Source organism: Saccopteryx bilineata, chromosome 3, assembly GCF_036850765.1.
Source record: "Saccopteryx bilineata isolate mSacBil1 chromosome 3, mSacBil1_pri_phased_curated, whole genome shotgun sequence".
In the NCBI taxonomy this organism is placed as follows: Eukaryota; Metazoa; Chordata; class Mammalia; order Chiroptera; family Emballonuridae; genus Saccopteryx; species Saccopteryx bilineata.
Window position 1 is genome coordinate 115,637,402 of NC_089492.1, and position 18,211 is coordinate 115,655,612.

Here is an 18,211-nt window from a genome sequence, read left to right on the forward strand (position 1 = left end):
TGAATTAAGGAACTATGTATACCTATAAGTCTATATTTATGATACACCTTGACTCTGCTTATGATCTAAATGAAAACTTTCAGGTTCTGACTAGATGGATGTACATATTAAAGTATACCAGGATTCCTTAAGAGTAAGCCAAAAATCAAAAGAATATTCCCATGAGGAAAAGCAACTGCAAATAAGGGCACATGTTGCTGGCTCTCATCTCTCCTGGTAATGTTTTCTGCTGCTCATTATGAGTTGTGAGTTGTTATGGTGATGAGAAGAGGGATAAGCAAATGAAGATTGTGAATTATGTTGCCATCTGAAGAGGAACATGCCCATTTAACAATCTGTAAGTTTTACATATGTACCTAACATATAAGATTTGTGAAATATTAGTCTTTTACATTGGGTTTGATATTTGACATCTTTTATTACCATAATATCAAGTTATAGTAGACATTCTGACTAATAAATCAGGCATTCTGTAATCCAAACAATCTTCTATCTCCAATAAATTATTTAATATACTAAAAGCTAAAAATAATGGCATGATAACAGATAAAGCTTAAAGGAACTATGTTATATTATGGGTCCTGTTAAGACATCATTTCTCTAATTTGCTTTTAAATATAGTTCATTTCAAATTAAACCCAACCTAGTAATTTTTTCAAGGTTCATCTAGCAGAAGAATAGATAAGAAGCAAAACTATGTTATAAAAGAGGAAGAATATAAAAATATATTATAAAATTATAATAAGTAAAAATGTGATACTAGACCAGGGGTCTCAAACTCAACTCAGCATGTGGGCCGCAGAGCAAGATCACAGCCGTTCGGCGGGCTGCACTAGGTCTACAAAAGGCAACTGTTACGCAACACTTTTCTCACTGCAGTTGAAAACAACAAAAAAAATCAGTACACAAGCACAATCGTACATGCAGTTTACTCAGTGTCACAAAACGACCAGAAACTGTAGTTCGCATCACAACTGCTATTAACTAAGCTAATATCTAGCTAGGATGCTAGAGAAATGAAAAATACAAGTAGGCCCCTAGGCTTACTTAATTTTATCCAAAATATTTTGAACTTCATGGATTAGTCTGCGGGCCGCACAAAATTGTTCAGCGGGCCGCATGCGGCCCGCGGGCCGCGAGTTTGAGACCCCTGTACTAGACCATGAACAGAGAATGAGGACAGTGAAAAAAAAAAGTCCATTTCAATTTAGTGCAATGTAAAGGTAGCTTTTCAAATCACTGGGGGAAAGGAATAGTTAATTAATTTGATTGACACATTTGCTAATGTTGGGGAAGAAAAATAAATAATATTAGATGAATAACTCCTAAAAAGAAAAAAAGCAAATATGTATGTTAAAAATATAAGTTATAAAATTTATAGAAGAATATAAAGGTATTTTTGTGTATATGATATGGATAGGACAACTTTTTTAGATTTTTATTTATTCATTTTATAAAGGAGAGATAGAGAAAAGGGAGGAGGAGCAGGAAGCATCAACTCCCATACGTACTTTGACCAGGCAAGCCTGGAGTGTTGAACTGGCAACCTCATTTTTCCAGGTTGACACTTTATCTACTGCACCACCACAGGTCAGGCCAAGACAATTTTTAACATGATGCCAAGGTCATAAACTATAGAGGATAGCATCAAAAGACTGAAAAAACAAAAATATAATATCTGTTTATTTCAAAATATACCATAATTATAGTTATGAATGAAATTTAAATTGAAAGAAACTATGAACACCTACACAAGATTAATAACTTTAAGACATAAAATGTTGTTAGCCTGACCAGTGGTGTCATAGTTGATAGAATGTTGACTTGGGACACTGAGGTCTGAGGTTCAAAACCCTGAAGTAGCCGGCTTGAGCATTAGGTTGCCAGCTTGAGGTTGAGATCATCAAAAATGATCCCATGGTCACTGGCTTGAGCAAGGGGTTACTGGCTTGGCTTGAGCCTCCAAGTCAATGTATATAGGAGAAACAATCAAATGAACAAGTAAAGTGAAGCAACTATAAGTTGATGCTTCTCATGTTGCTCCTGTCTGTCTCTCTACCTCTCTCTCCCTCTCCTCAAAATCAAACAAATAAACAAAAAGAAAAACACTTAAATGTCAAAGAAAAAGATAAAAAAATCAAAATAACAAGAGAAAATATATACAGGAATAATAAATTCATCCACAAATTAGACATAAACATGAAATGGTATTCAATGGCCTCAATGATCCAAAATATACAAGTTAAAATAAATAGTAAAAATGACATGAAATATGACAGACAGTTATAAAGTGGAAGAACTCTTCCAAACATAAAAATATTGGATAAACTACACAATGTATATTGATATATATCTTATATGATCATTAAGACTAATGAGCCCCTAGCTCCCTTCACCTGCTTGAAAATTCTTAAGTTAGAAAAGTGCCTTGTGAATAAAGATCTATATAAATTAACATTTTGTGGTCCTTGAATGAAATTATAGGTTTGTCACTTTTTCATCTTGAGTAAAACCCATGATTTTCCATAGACCTTTTAGAATTCCTATCTAAAAATGAATAGGTAGTTAAACGTCAATCCTAAATGTTTGACAAAAGTTTTAAGGATAAATAAAAGAGACCAAAAATAAACAAAACAAAATATCAAAAATATTTACAGTAAACAAGGACAATATTGATATTGAAAACTTAAAAAAATTAAAAGCTAGTAATTAATATCCTTTGAGACAGAAGATAAGAAAACCATGATAACTTTCTCGGAAACTTTCATGAGAACAAAGATCACGAGAAGCAAAAGCTGTTGAAAACTAAAATTCTTTTTAGCTATAATTTTAAACAAATCAATACAAAAATTAGAAAAAAATAAACTAAGAAAAAATTTCAAAAAGAAAAAAAGACTCAGACATGAGAAATAGGTATGAAAGTTTAATAGGTTCAGCATCCAAATGATAGAGATCCCAAAGAGGAGAGAGAAACATTGCAGAAGAAATTATCAAAACATTAAGAAAATCTTCCAGAAATGAAGATAAAGGGTCCAGATTTAAGGTCTCTATAGCATACATAGTTCGCAAAAGGAAATACGTAAAATGACAGACTAGTAACCTTGAAGACAGGTTAGTAGAAATGATAAAAAATGAAAAATCCACGGAACAGAGCATTTGAGATTTGGAGGACAATATTATAAGGTCAAACCTATTCATAATTGGAGTCTAAAAACTAGAGAAGAGACTATGAAAAAGACATAGTTGCAAAGAGCCCAGAAAACTGATCAAACCCATCATTCTGCAGTGCCAAAAATTTCAGCAAACACCAAGCAGAAAAAAATATATAAAGAAAAACAAAAATAAGCACATCAGAATCAAATGCTAAAAATCAATAACAAAATCTTAAAAGCAGTCAGAAAAAAAGATACATTCTATATAGACAAACAATGACAGAAATGCATCAGTTAGCCAAGTTGTGAATGCACACACACATATGTTAACTTTGTAAAAATTCACTTGTAATTTGCACACTTTTTATGTATTTGGCACTTCATGTTAAAATTTAATTCTTTATAAAAGAGAAAAAAAATTGGAACAGAAAGATTGGAGGCTCAAAAATGATGTCTGTATGTTAAGAAAATGAGTGGGTCAGTTACCTTTGCCATTACAGTGGGGTGTTTTGTAGATCTGGCAGGGAGTTTGGAGAATAAAACAATAAACAGTTAGGGTATCAACAGGCAACAGACAGCACATTCATATTAGAATAAGTGGAGGAGGATTTAATAGGAGGCTTTTTTAAAAGATGTAGCTGGAATGTAAAACTGCAATGGACAGATAAGGTAATAACAGTGCACTGATAGCAAACGTATCTATCACTACCCCTACCTAAAGGGAAATGAGATCAAGAGGAGCTAGTAGAACCTGAAAGGAGAGAATCATGTAGCAATAAAGCTGCCTTGAGAACACAGTAACCTTTGGCCAAGGGACCATTCAGCACTAGACAAGGTCTAGCAAGGAAGGAGCCACAGGAATAAGTTCCTTGATCAACTTCCTCCTCCACCTAAACACAAAGACAAGCAAGACTGACCATTCCCACATAGGATCAGCTTCTAAAGGCAGAAAGAAGGGTGGAAAGGGATGAAAAATACATAGAGAACTAAATAAGTAAAAATAAGATCCAATTATTAAATTGTGGGGCTTATATATGAAAACATATATAATTGTATACCAGGTGTCTTGGCTGTGTACAATAATTATTTAGTCACGATTATGTAAACACTGAATATTGAGATAACTTAAAGAGTGGAATGGGTGTATATGGTGGGGTAGGGGTAGTGGTATAAAAGAGCAAAATTCCCACTTTACACACTAGAAGTTTAATAAATTAACTTAAAATTTTTTAATCAAAGAAGAAAATAAATAAACACCTAATTCAAACAAATGGTGATAAAAAAGGAAAGGACATTAAATTTGTTGTGTATTGTTGATTTGGGAGAGGGAATTGAGAGGTAAGAAAGATTAGGTAAAAGGCCTGTTTTCTGTTAGTTTTTGCTATTGTTAAAAATCACAGAGGCTTGGCCCTGGACATGTGGCACAGTGGACAGAGTATCTTCCCAGTGTGGCAAGGTCATGGGTTTAGATCCCAGTCAGGGCATATACCAGAAGCAACCAATGAATGCATAACTAAATGGAACAACTAAGTGGAACAATGAGTTGACCCCTCTCTCTTTCCCCACCCCCCTCAAATCAATGGAAATTTTTTTTAATCACATAGAATTATTTGGTAAACTGCATGTAGATATTCTATAAATAAAGAAATAAAATGTTCAATATTTAATAAAAATAAGTAAACATTTTAGTTCTTTAGTTCTTATTTTTAGAAGTTTTGAGGGGCTTTTTATCTATAAAAATACAATTTCAAATACTTCAACTTAAGAACTAAGTAATGTTGATTGTAAATTTTATACATATATATATATAGAGAGAGAGTGAGAGAGACAGACAGACAAAGGAAGAGAAAAATAGACAAGGAAAATAAGAGAGAGACAAGGGGAAATTCAAATATAAACAGAGTTGGAGATATTAATAGAACTGAATTATCAATTGATAACTATGCAGAAAAATAATAGAAGTGGGTTTTTTTTATTTTTTAATGCTTTATTCATTTTTGAGAGAAGAGAGAGAGAGAAGGGAGAGGGGCAGGAAGCATCAACTCCCATTTGAGCCTTGACCAGGCAATCCATGGCAACCTCAGCATTCCAGGTTGACGCTTTATTCACTGCACCACCACAGATCAGGCTAGAAGTCTTTAATAAATAAATTAAAAAAAACTCAAGATATTTCACAAAAAAATACATAGTGTAAAGAATAACTCTTCTAATAATTCCAAAAACTTGGACCTGCAATGTTAAAAGAATAAAAAGCAGCATGTGTTTGAACTGGTAAGAATGCCAACACATTTTCCTCAATAACCAAAATTATCCTAATAGAAATTACAAAATACTATATTTACAATTAAAGACAACATTTCACTATCTTAAAACCCGTGATATCAAGGGACCTGAAAATGGCAGCGGAGTAGGCAGATGCACAGACTCCCAGTTCGCACCACCAAACTGGATTACAAACTAATTTATGAACAATCAGCGTGAAAAACCAAATCTGGACTACAAGAACAGTTCTTAAAAACCAAGGAGCAAAGAAGAAGCCACAACAAACCTGGTAGGGAGCGCCTGAACCTCCCCTGCTTACAGGAACAGGGTGGGGGGAGGCTGAGAGCCAAGAAGGGATCTCATTCCAAGGAAAGAGAAGTAAATACTCCTCACAGCCACTTGCCTGGCAACCAGGGAACGAGGTGTGTTGAAAGGGCCAACTTGTCTTCCAAAAAGAAAGGGGAGAGAGAGAGACAGATAGTGAGGAGCAGAGGAATGCAGGGGCCAACTTGAAAAGCCGACTCATCCAGTGCTGGAGGCAGCCATAGCTGGGGGAGGGGCTGATCCTTCCACAAAACAAAAGTCAAAGTGCTTGCAGGTCACAGATCTCCAGACATCTCTCCAGCCCCAATCAGTGCAACAAGACACAGCTGAAAACAAGAAGTGGGGAGGAGGGGCAGTAACTCAGGTCTCCATGAAGATCTGAGATACACCTCCCCCTACTGGAGCTGAGAAAGCAACCTGACCCCAGAGAGATTAACTGGCAGAAGAACACTTCAGAGTCTCAGGTTATAACCAAGGCATTCCTGGATAAAGTTTCAAATAAGCCCCCTGCTGAGATTAGCAAACAATACAATCACCTGTTAAGAAAAAAAACAAATCAAGACTTCAAAGTGGTGCAAATCCGAAAGTGGATTACAAATAATAGCTGATGCCAACCCAAGAAGACCTAGAAATAACACAATTGAAAACTGGAGGCAGACAACACCAAGCCTAGACTCAACCAGCTATACAAACAAAACACCCAAACACACAGATAAAATGAGAAGACAGAGAAGTGCAATCCAAATGAAACCACAAGAGAAACATCAAGGAAATGAACTGAGTGACATCGAAATAACCAAACATCCGGATATGGAGTTCAAAACAATGATTGTAAGGATGCTTAGGGGTCTTAGAACAACAATGGATGGTCATTACAAACACCTAAATAAAGAAATAGCAATATAGAAAAGGATATTGAAATATTAAAAAAGAATCAGTCAGAGATGACAAATACAATATCAGAAATGAAGACCAAAATGGAAGGAATTAAAAACAGGATGGATAAAGCTGAGGATCAAATCAGCGAGTTGGAAGACAACTTGAATGAAGGCAAGAAAGCAGAGAAGAAAAAAGAAAAGAGACTCAAAAAGTCTGAGGAAACTCTTAGAGAGCTCTGTGACAACATAAAGAGAAATAACATCCGCATCATAGGGGTTCCTGAAGAAAAAGAGAAAAAACAAGGGATAGAGATTTTATTCAATCATATCATAGCTAAAAACTTCCCTAAATTACTACAGGAGAAACTCTCACAAGTTCCATAAGCACAGAGAACTTCATTGAAGAGAAACCCAAAGAAACCTACACCAAGACACATCATAATTAAAATTCCAAAGCTAAGTGATAAAGAGAAAATATTAAAAGCTGCTAGAGAAAAAAAGGCTATCACCTACAAAGGAGCCCCATAATGATGACATCAGACTTCTCAACAGAAACACTTGAGACCAAAAGGTAATGGCAAGAAATATTCAAAGTAATGCAGACCAAGAACCTACAACCAAGACTACTTTATCCAGCAAGGCTATCATTTAAAATTGAAGGAGAAATAAAAAGCTTCCCAGAAAAAAAAAACTCAAAGAATTCATTACAACCAAACCAATTTTTCAGGAAATGTTAAAGGGCATGGTGTAAACAGATCAAAGTGGGAAAAAAATATCAAAAGATAAATACAGCTTTAAAGAATAAAGTGGCAATAAACAACTACATATCAATAATAACCTTAAATGTAAATGGATTAAATGATCCAATCAAAAGACATAGGGTAGCTGCATGGATGAGAAAACAGGACCTGTACATATGCTGTCTACAAGAGACACACCTTAAAACAAAAGATGCACATAGACTGAAGGTAAAAAGATGAAAAAAAAAACATTTCATGCAAATGGAAATGAAAAAAAGCTGGGTAGCAATACTTATATCAGACAAAATGGACTTTAAAACAAGGAATATAGTAAGAGATAGAGAAGGCCATTACATAATGATAAAGGGAGCAATCCAACAGGAAGAAATAACTATTATAAATATCTACGTACCTAATATAGGAGCACCTAAATATAATATATAAAGCAGACTTTGATGGATATAAAAGATGAGATAAACAGCAATACTATAATAGTGGAAGATTTTAATACCCCACTAACATCACTAAATAAATCCTCAAGAAAAAAATTAACAAAGAAACAGCAGACTTAAAGGACATATTAGATCAACTCGATTTAATAGATATCTTCAGAACCTTTCACCCTAAAGCAGCAGAACATACATTCTTTTCAAGTGCTCATGGTACATTCTCTAAGATAGACCACATGTTAGGGCACAAAAGTGGTCTCAACATATTTCAGAAGATTGAAATCATATCAAGCACTTTCTCTGATCACAATGGCATGAAACTAGAAATCAATCACAACAGAAAAGATCAAAAATTCTCAAACACATGAAAACTAAATAGCAGGTTGTTAAATAAGGAATGGATTAAGAATGAGATCAAAGAAGAAACCAAAAAATTCCTAGAAATGAATGATAATGAGCATACAACAACTCAAAATTTATGGGACACAGCAAAAGCAATACTGAGAGGGAAGTTCATAGCACTACAGGCACACTTTAAGAAGCTAGAAAAAGCTCAAATAAACAACTTAACCCTGCATCTAAAAGAACTAGAAAAAGAAAAGCAAGTAAAGCCCAAATGTAGTAGAAGGAAGGAAATTATAAAGATCAGAGCAGAAATAAATGACATAGAGGCTAAAGAAACAATACAGAGGATCAATGAAACTAGGAGCTGATTCCTTGAAAAGGTAAACAAGATCGATGAACCTTTAACTCGATTCACCAAGAAAAAAAGAGAGAGGACTCAAATAAATAAAATTAGAAATGAGAGTGGAGAAATAATAACTGACACACAAAATATTGTAAGAAAATACTATGAAGAACTGTATGCCACAAAACTAGACAACCTAGATGAAATAGACAAATTCCTTGAAACATACAATCTTCCAAAAATTAATCTGGAAGAATCAGAAAACCTAAACAGACCGATTACACCAAATGAAATCAAAACAGTTATCAAAAAACTCCCAACAAAAAAAAGTCCTGGGTCAGATGGCTTCACAAGTGAATTGTACCAAAAATTCAAAGAGGAACTAAATGCTATCCTTCTCAAGCCATTTCAAAAAGTTCAAGAGGAAGGAAGACTTCCAAGCTCCTTTTAAGAGGCGAACATAATTCTTATTTCAAAACCAGGCAAAGACAACACAAAGAAAGAAAATTATAGGTCAATATCCCTGATGAATATAGATGCTAAAATCCTCAATAAAATATTACCAAACCAGATCCAGCAATATATGAAAAAAATCATACACCTGATCAAGTGAGATTTATTCTGGTGAGGCATGGCTGGTACAATATTTGCAAATCAATTAATGTGATTCATCACATAAACAAAGGGAAGGAGAAAAACCACATGATAATTTTAATAGATGCAGAAAAAGCATTTGATAAAATCCAGCAACCATTCATGGTCAAAACTCTCAACAAAGTGAGAATACAGGGAACATACCTCAACATGATAAAAGCCATCTATGACAAACCCACAGCCAACATCATACTCAGTGGGCAAAAATTGAAAGCCATCTTCTTAAGATCAGGAACAAGGCAGGGGTGCCCCCTTTCACCACTATTATTCAACATAGTTCTGGAAGTCCTAGGTACAGCAATCAGACAAGAAGAAAAAATAAAAGACATTCAAGTTGGAAAAACAGAAGTAAAACTATTATTATTTGCAGATGATATTATATTGTATATAGAAAACTCTAAAGTCTCAGTCAAAAAACTACTGGACCTGATAAATGAATTCAGCAAAGTGGCAGGATATAAAATTAATACTCAGAAATCAGAGGCATTTTTATACACAAGCAATGAACAGTCAGAAAGAGAAATTAAAGAAACAATGTCCTTCACTATTACACCCAAAAAAATAAAGTACCTAGGAGTACATTTAACCAAGTAGACTAAAGACTTGTACTCAAAAAATTATAAAACATCGATAAAAGAAATTAAGGAAGATACAAAAAAAAAAAAAGGGAAGATACAAACAAGTGGAAGCATATACTGTGCTTATGGTTAGGAAGAATAAACATCATTAAAATGTTTATATTACCCAAAGCAATTTATAAATTCAATGCAATACCAATGACATACTTTAAAGATATAGATCACATAATCAAAAAATTTATATGGAACCAAAAGAGAACACGAATAGCCTCAGCTATCTTAAAAAAGAAGAAGAAAGGGGGAGGTATTACAATTTGATATCAGGTTATACTACAAGGCCATTGTAGTCAATACAGCCTGGTACTGGCATAAGAACAGGCATATAGATCAATGGAATAGAAAAGAGAACCCAGCCCTGGCCGGTTGGCTCAGCGGTAGAGCGTCGGCCTAGCGTGCGGAGGACCCGGGTTCGATTCCCGGCCAGGGCACATAGGAGAAGCGCCCATTTGCTTCTCCACCCCTCCGCCGCGCTTTCCTCTCTGTCTCTCTCTTCCCCTCCCGCAGCCGAGGCTCCATTGGAGCAAAGATGGCCCGGGCGCTGGGGATGGCTCTGTGGCCTCTGCCTCAGGCGCTAGAGTGGCTCTGGTCGCAATATGGCGATGCCCCGGAGGGGCAGAGCATCGCCCCCTGGTGGGCAGAGCGTCGTCCCTGGTGGGCGTGCCGGGTGGACAGTCTGTCTGACTGTCTCTCCCTGTTTCCAGCTTCAGAAAAATTAAAAAAAAAAAAAAAAAAAAGAAAAGAGAACCCAGAAATAAACCCACAGCTCTATGGACACTGATATTTGACAAAGGATGTAAGGGCATATAATGGAGTAATGACAGCCTCTTTAATAAATGGTGTTGGAAAAATTGGACATCTACCCGCAGAAAAATGAAACTAGACCACCAACTTACACCATTCACAAAAATAAACTCAAATGGATAAAAGACTTCAATGTAAGCCATGAAACAATAAGCATCTTAGAAGAAAACATAGCCAAGAAACCATAAGCATCTTAGAAGAAATCAGCAATATATTTGCTGATTTAAAAAAAAAATTTTATTAATTTTACTAGGGTGACATCAATAAATCAGGGTACATATGTTCAAAGAAAACATGTACAGGTTATCTTGTCATTCAATTATGTTGCATACCCATCACCCAAAGTCAAATTATCCTCATCACTTTCTATCTAGTTTTCTTTGTGCCCCTCACCTTCACCCTTTTCCTCTCCCACCCCTCCCCCTCCCTCCCCCCCCCCCCCCCCGTAACCACCACTCTCTTATCAATGTCTCTTAGTCTCGTTTTTATGTCCCACCTACGTATAGAATAATGCAGTTCTTGGTTTTTTCTGATTTACTTATTTAACTTTGTATAATGTTATCAAGATCCCATCATTTTGTTGTAAATGATCCAATGTCATCATTTCTTATGGCTGAGTAGTATTCCATAGTGTATATGTGCCACATCTCCTTTATCCAGTCTTCTATTGAAGGGCTTTTTGGTTGTTTCCATGTCTTGGCCACTGTGAACAATGCTGCAATGAACATGGGGCTGCATGTGTCTTTATGTATCAATGTTTCTGAGTTTTTGAGGTATATACCCAATAGAGGGATTGCTGGTTCATATGGCAGTTCTATTTTCAGTTTTCTGAGGAACCACCATACTTTCTTCCATAATGGTTGTACTACTTTACATTCCCACCAACAGTGAATGAGGGTTCCTTTTTCTCCACAGCCTCTCCAACATTTGCTATTACCTGTCTTGTTAATAATAGCTAATCTAACAGGGGTGAGGTGGTATCTCATTGCAGTTTTGATTTGCATTTCTCTAATAACTAATGAAGATGAGCATCTTTTCATATATCTACTGGCCATTTGTATTTCTTCCTGAGAGAAGTGTCTGTTCATGTCTTCTTCTCACTTTTTTATTGCATTGCTTCGTTGTTTGTTGTTGAGTTTTGTGAGTTCTTTGTATGTTTTGGATATTAGGCCCTTTTCTGAGCTGTTGTTTAAAAATATCATTTCCCATTTAGTTGGCTGTCTTTTTATTTTGTTGTCAGTTTCTCTTGCTGAGCAAAAACTTCTTAGTCTGATGTAGTCCCATTCATTTATTTTTGCCTTCACTTCCCTTGCCTTTGGAGTCAAAATCATAAAATACTCTTTAAAACCAAGGTCCATGAGTTTAGAACCTATGACTTCTTCTATGTACTTTGTTGTTTCAGGTCTTATATTTAGGTCTTTGATCCATTTTGAATTAATTTTAATACAAGGGGACAAACTATAGTAGAGTTTCATTCTTTTGCATGTGGCTTTCCAGTTTTCCCAGCACCATTTGTTAAAGAGGCTTTTTTTTCTCCATTGTGTGTTTTTGGCCCCTTTATCAAAAATTATTTGACCATATATATGTGGTTTTATTTCTGGACTTTCTATTCTGTTCCATTGGTCTGAATGTCTATTTTTCTGCCAATACCATGCTGTTTTGATTGTCGTGGCTCTGTAATATAGTTTGAAGTCAGGTATTGTAATGCCCCCAGCTTCGTTCTTTTTCTCTAGGATTGCTTTGGCTATTCGGGGATTTTTATTATTCCATATAAATCTAATTGACTTTTTGTTCCATTTCTTTAAAAAATGTCATTGGAATTTTGATGGGAATTGCATTAAATTTGTATATTGCTTTGGGTAATATGGCCATCTTGATTATATTTATTCTTCGTATCAAAAAGCAAGAAATATTCTTCTATCTCATTGTATCTTTTTTTATTTCCCTTAACAATGGTTTGTAGTTTTCATTATATAAGTCCTTTACATTCTTTGTTATGTTTATTCCTAGGTATTTTTGATGTTGTTGTTGCAATCATGAAGGGGATTATTTTTTTGTTTGTTCTCAAATGTTTCATTGTTGGCATATAGAAAGGCTATGGACTTTTGTATGTTAATTTTGTATCCTGCGACCTTACTGTATTGGCTATTGTTTCTAGTAGCCTTTTTGTAGATTCTTTGGGTTCTTTGATGTATAGGATCATATCATCTGCAAAAAGTGATACCTTTACTTCTTCTTTTCCAATATGGATGCCTTTTATTTTTTTGTCCTGTCTGATTGCTCTGGCTAGAACCTCTAGCACTACATTAAATAAGAGTGGAGAGAGTGGACTACCCTGTCTTGTTCCTGATTTAAGGGGAAAAGCCTTCAATTTTGTGCCATTTAATATGATGTTAGCTGATAGTTTATCATATATGGCCTTTATCATGTTGAGATATTTTCCTTCTATACCCATTTTGCTAAGAGTCTTAAACATAAAATTGTATTGTATTTTATTGAATGTCTTTTCTGCATCTATTGATAAGATCATGTGGTTTTTGTTCTTTATTTTGTTGATATGGTGTATTACGTTAACCATTTTACGTATGTTGAACCATCCTTGAGATTCTGGGATGAATCCCAATTGATCGTGATGTATTATTTTTTAGTATGTTGTTGTATTCAATTTGCTAGTATTTTGTTTAGTATTTTAGCATCTGTATTCATTAGAGATATTGGTCTGTAGTTTTCTTTTTTTGTGCTGTCCTTGCCCGGTTTCAGTATGAGGGTTATGTTGGCCTCATAAAATGTGTTTGGAAGTATTGCTTCTTCTTCAATTTTTTGCAAGACTTTGAGTAGAATAGGAACGAAGTCCTCTTTAAATGTTTGATAGAATTCACTAGTATAACCGTCTGGGCCTGGACTTTTATTTTTGGGGAGGTTTTTAATAGTTTTTTCAATTTCTTCCCTACTAATTGGTCTGTTTAGGCTTTCTGCTTCTTCTTGACTCAGTCTAGGAAGGTTGTATTGTTCTAGGAATTTATCCATTTCTTCTAGATTGTTGAATTTAGTGGCATAAAGTTTTTCATAGTATTCTACAATAATTCTTTGTATATCTATGATGTCCGTGGTGATTTCTCCTCTTTCCTTTTGGATTTTGTTTATATGAGTTCTTTCTCTTTTTTCCTTGGTAAGTCTTGCCAAGGGTTTGTCAATTTTGTTGATCTTTTCAAAGAACCATTCCTTGTTCTATTAATTTTTTTATAGTTTTTCTGTTCTCTATTTCATTTATTTCTGCTCTGATTTTTATTATCTCCTTTCTTAGGCTGGTTTTGAGTTGTCTTTGTTCTTCTTTTTCCAGATCCTTAAGGTGTGAAGTAAGTGGTTCACTTGGTCTCTTTCTTGTTTGTTCATATAGGCCTGAAATGATATGAACTTCCCCCTTATCACTGCTTTTGCTGCATCCCATAGATTCGGATATGTTGTATTGTCTTTTTCATTTGTCTGTATATATCTTTTGATCTTTGCACTTATTTCTTCTTTGACCCATTCATTTTTTAAAGGTATGTTGTTTAGTTTCCACATTTTTGTGGGGATTTTTTTCCTTTTTTTTTTTTGCAGTTGAATTCTAGTTTCAAGGCATTATGATAAGAACATATGCTTGGTACAACTTTGATTTTTCTGAATTTGCTGATGTTGTTTTTGTGGCCCAACATATGGTCAATTTTTGAGAATGATTGGCCTGACTTGTGGTGGTACAGTGAATAAAGTGTTGACCTGGAAATGCTGAGGTCTCCGGTTCGAAACCCTGGGCTTGCCTGGTCAAGGCACATATGGGAGTTGATGCTTCCAGCTCCTTCCCACCTTCTCTCTCTGTCTCTGTATCCTCTCTCTCTCCCTCTCTGTCTCTCTCTCTCCCTTTCTCTCTCCTCTCTAAAATGAATTTAAAAAAAAGAGAATGATCCATGTACACTGGAGAAAAATGTATACTCTGTCACTTTGGGATGAAATGTCCTGTAGATGCCTATCATGTCCAGGTATTCTAGTGTTTTGTTTAAGACCAATATATCTTTATTGATTCTCTGTTTGGATGACTCATCTAGATCCCTCAGCAGTGTATTGAGGTCTCCAAGTATGATTGTATTTTTGTCAGTTTTTGTTTTAAGGTCAATAAGTAGCTGTCTTATATATTTTGGTGCTCCTTGGTTTGGTGCATATATATTAAGAATTGTTATGTCTTCTTGATTCAGCATCCCCTTAATCATTATGAAATGACCAATTTTGTCTATGAGTACTTTTGCTGTCTTGTTGTCAGCATTATCAGATATGAGTATTGCTACGCCTGCTTTTTTTTTATGTTATTTGCTTGGAGTATTGTTTTCCAGCCTTTCACTTTGAATTTGTTTTTATCCTCATTTCTTAGATGAGTTTCTTATAGGCAATATACAGTTGGATTTTCTTTTTTAATCTATTCTGCTACCCTGTGCCTTCTTATTGGTGAGTTTAATCCATTTACATTTAGTGTAATTATTGACACTTGTGAGTTCCCTATTGTCATTTTATACATTGCTTTCTGTTAGTTTTGTGTCTTGTTTGATTCTTCTCTTTCTTTTTTCAATCTTTTGGGGTTTTTTTGGTTGTATTCCATACATCTTTCCTCTTTGCTATCTTTTCTAAATCATGTGCTTCTTTGGAGGTTTTTTCAATGGTGGTTACCATTAAGTAATGAAAAGGGTTTCTATCCTGTTCATTGTACTGAGTGCACTATCTTGTGAGTACTTTTGCACTCCATCGTCCTTTGCTACTGTTAGTCTCTGTCCTCTCCCCCTTTTTTTGTTGTTGTTGTCACAGTTTAAATTTGGTTTTATTGTGTTCTTGGTGGAGCTTTTACTTGTGGTTTTCTTTTGTTTTGTTCTTTTATCTGGTTAGAAAACCCCCTTTAGTAATTCCTGGAGTGGGGGTTTTCTGATGATAAATTCCCTCATCTTTTCTGTATCTGTGAATGTTTTTATTTCTCCTTTGTATTTGAAGGATAGCTTTTATGGGTATAGTATTCTTCGCTGAAAGTTCCTCTCTTTCAGGACTTTAAATATTGGGGTCCACTCTCTTCTAGCTTGTAGAGTTTCTGTTGAGAAATCTGATAGTAATCTAATGGGCCTAACTTTATATGTTGTATTTGTCTTTTCCCTGGCTGCCTTGAGAAATTTTTTCTTTGTCGTTGGTTTGTGCCAATTTCATTATGATGTGCCTTGGAGTAGGTTTGTTGTTGTTAAGAAAACTCGGAGTTCTGTTTGCTTCTTAAATTTGAGGCTTTAGTTCTTTCCACAGGCATGGGAAGTTCTCATCTATTATTTGTTTGAATATGTTTGTCCATTCCATTTTCTCTCTCTTCTCCCTCTGATATACCTATTATTCTTATGTTATTATTTTTGATGGAGTCAGACAATTCCTGTACGGCTTTCTCATTTTTTTTTAATTTTTGAGTCTCTTTCATCTTCTCTCTGTTGTGCCTCAAGTTGCTTGTCTTCTATTTCACTAATCTTACATTCTTTCTGGCCTGTTCTATTAGCTAAGCTTGTTACCTCATTTTTCAGCTCGTGAATTGAGTTTTTCATCTCTGTTTGATTTGTTTTTATAGTTTCAATTTCCTTGGAAATATATTGTTTGTGTTCATTTAGTTGTTTTCTGATCCCCCTAAATTGCCGTTCTGTGTTTTCTTGTATATCTCTGAGTATTTTTAGGATTTCTATTTTATATTCTGTCATTTAGCTCCAAGGATTCCAATATATTAAATTTGTTCTCCATAGATTATTTTCTCATCTATCTGTGCTACCTCTCTGTCTTTTGTATCCATGATATTTGATTTCCTTTTCCTTAATGGCATCTGAGGGTGGTTTTGTTGATAGTATTAATGAGAATTAATAAAGTATAAAAAGTTAAAAAAATAAAAATAAAAAATAAAATAAATAAAATAAATTATTATTCCCCCCATTTTTTCTCTCCTCTCCTCTCCCCTCCTTCTTGAAAAAATCTTGTGGTGAACTGTGAATTATATTGTGCTAAATAGAAAAAAAACTACCTATAATGGAGGGCCTGAGTTGGGGAGAATTGATAAAGGGGCAAAAAAAGAGTGTATGGACCCACAAAATGCAAAAAAGGATAAAATTTGGGTCAAGAATAAAATGATTTACTTTTAGGTAATAGTTGACTAAGAGATATAATGAGAGGAATAAGAGGGAAACAGGAAAAAGGGGAAAATTACTATTGTATTTAGTGGAGCAAGAACTAGATAAAATGGAGAGCCAGGGTTGGGAGTACTGCTAGTGAGTTAAAAAAGTGAAGTAAAAAAAACCCCAAAGCACCACAAATAAAAATTTGAGTCCCAGATAAAATACTTTGTTCATGATTTTGGATTGAATGAGAGGAAAATTAAAGGAGAAAAGAAGAAACTAATATAGAGGGAGAAAAAAATAAGAAAGAGGAAAACATAAAAAGAAGAAAAAAGAATAAAAGGAGAGAGAGAGAGAGAGAGAGAGAGAGAGAGAGAGAGTTAAGGGTTTTGGAGTGCAACCCTCATAGAGAGAAAGGAAGAAGAAAGAAAAGATAATGGGAGATGTAACACTTATGGGTAGTGTAGTTCAAGGACCGGCAGAAAATTAGTAAGACTGGCAAAAAATTAAACAACCAAATTAAAAAAGGAAGAAAATAATCAAGACAAGAAGATAAGAGAAACAAACAAACAAATATAATAAAATGGGATAGGTTATAAAGTCTGTGGATTATTCTTGATTTTGAGAGGTTATCTTCTTGCTTTTTCTTTTCTTTCCCTCTTCCTAGTCAGTGAGTCTGTACCCCAGGTTCTGCCCCTGTGGCAAGCTTAGGTAGAGATTTGCAGTTGATAAGTCTCTATGGCGATGTCATATATTGGGCTTCAGTCTCGTTGGCAGTCCAGGCTCATTAGCATTTGCAGGCTCCACCAATGAGAGAGTCCGTGTTCCCGGAGCCTCTCTCCTAGTCTTTCCTTCCTGAATTAGTAGCCTGATGATGCAGCTATGGGGTTGCTGCTGCCTCTGCCTTGAAAGTAAGAGGCTCAAAGAGCTGGCAACTCCCCACTCTTCCCAGTCAGCACAGGGCTCTGGGTAAGGCTCAATCAGTCAGAGCCCCTATCATAATCAGGTGGGGCTTCAGCCCACACAATGACCTCTGACTCTGCCCCTCTGTCCGGAACACGGGCATCCACTCCTGGGGGAATCTCTCACCCACTATCTGTGCTCACCAACCAGGATATCCGGCCAGCCGCCTCTTACTGCCAGTGAGGTGCCCCGCCTGCACAGAAAAGTTTGAGCATAGAAAATTTTGCTCCCACTCACTTCCCACGCGTTGCTTTTCAGGGCATAGTGGCGACCTCAAGACTCTGGTTTTGGCCCACAGAAAGGCCTCTGACTCTGCCCCTCTGTCCGGTAACATGGGCACCCACTCCCAGGGGAATCTCTCACCTCCTCTCCGTGCTCACTGACCAGGATATCAGGCCAGCAGCCTCTCACTCCCGGTGAGGCGCCCCGCCCACACGGAAAAGTTCAAGTGTAGGGAATTTCGCTCCCACTCCCTCACTGTGCGCAACTTTTTCAGGGTGCAGGGGCAACCCC